Genomic DNA, 1,448 nt, shown 5'->3' on the forward strand with positions numbered 1-1,448 from the left:
CAAGAGAGCACTTTATTAAGTATTCAGTCACACTATGTCCTTTCTGAGATTTCTTTTGTCCGTTTTAGATAGGCCGAAATAAAGTAACAGGATAAGTCGTAGAATATTCGGAAAGTATAAAATTTTTCATTAGTTATAATAATAACTACATAATAACTACATAATAACTACATAATAAAATAACAGACGGGATAAGTCGTCAAATATTCGAAAAATATTGTAAAAATGTTTTATTAGTTTATATTAAATTATACATAATTTCAAAAATCTATAGTTCAAAGCGCATTAAAATAATTCGAAAAATTGACGAAGATATAGGTGAAAATGTGAAAGCGCACATAAATCATCGAGACAATAAGAAAACTTGCTATCTGTTGCGACGTGTTTGGGATCTGTTATGCACATTTCTGGCCAAAAATATTCTTTCACTCTATGTCCTTTTTGAAAGGTTTCTTTCATCCGTCTTTTGTTCTTTTATCTTTATCGCTTCTTAGCGCTTGTTCACAACCTTACTTTAAGGTCGATTTTTTAAAAAATAATCGACTGTAGTAAATCAATTTCTTACGGCTTACGTGTTACTTGAATGCACTTTCACATTTTCACCTATATCTTCGTCAATTTTTCGAATATTTTAAAGCAAGGTGGTATAGTGGTATAATATTTAGAGCATTTTAAAAATTTGCTGAATTGATTGCAAATGATTATATGGATTTATCTTTAACGTATGATGTAAAAATCGTGAGCATGCTATTTCTCGCTTCTGACGTCATCAAACAAAGACAACCTATGCAAGTACGCAGGGGCCTTAGTATCTTGAAATTTTACACGATTATTAAAAATATAATAATCTTTTTGTTGAAATTGACGTACTTTATCTGCATACATGCGTTGGCGTAACATCAAACAACTTATATATACATAGAAGGGGAAATACCTTTGCTTCATGTGAACCAAAAGTATGTTACAGTATCAAATGGATCCTACCTTATAATTTATAAATAATTTATGCTTCAGCAGTAATAATAAGAAGTTGTATGATGTAACTTTTAATAAATAACATAACATCCCACACAGCACAATCTCCAAAATCGGGACATAAGACGGCTTGAATTCGCCTCTAAGACCGGCATTCATAGTCGAATCTTATTTCAAGATCATCTTAAGTAGTCTTTTAATGCGAATACGCTTCTGTGATTAGTTCATGACATCTTAAAACAGTACTTAAGATGATCTTAAATATAAGATCGGACTATGAATATCGCTCTAATGAATATCGCCTAAGACTTCAGAACATAAGATTTCTCTAAAACATTAAAAAAAAATCGTTAAGACGTCTTATGTTTCGATTTTAGATATTGTGTTGTGTGAGATTAGGGTACAATCGTGTACAGATTAATAAATATTTGTACCATTACAAAAGATAATAAAATAGCGATTGACTTAAATTT

The sequence above is a fragment of the Odontomachus brunneus genome, unplaced genomic scaffold (genome assembly GCF_010583005.1).
Source record: "Odontomachus brunneus isolate Ranch 3 - 2012 unplaced genomic scaffold, Obru_v1 Obru_scaffold_008, whole genome shotgun sequence".
Lineage (NCBI taxonomy): Eukaryota > Metazoa > Arthropoda > Insecta > Hymenoptera > Formicidae > Odontomachus > Odontomachus brunneus.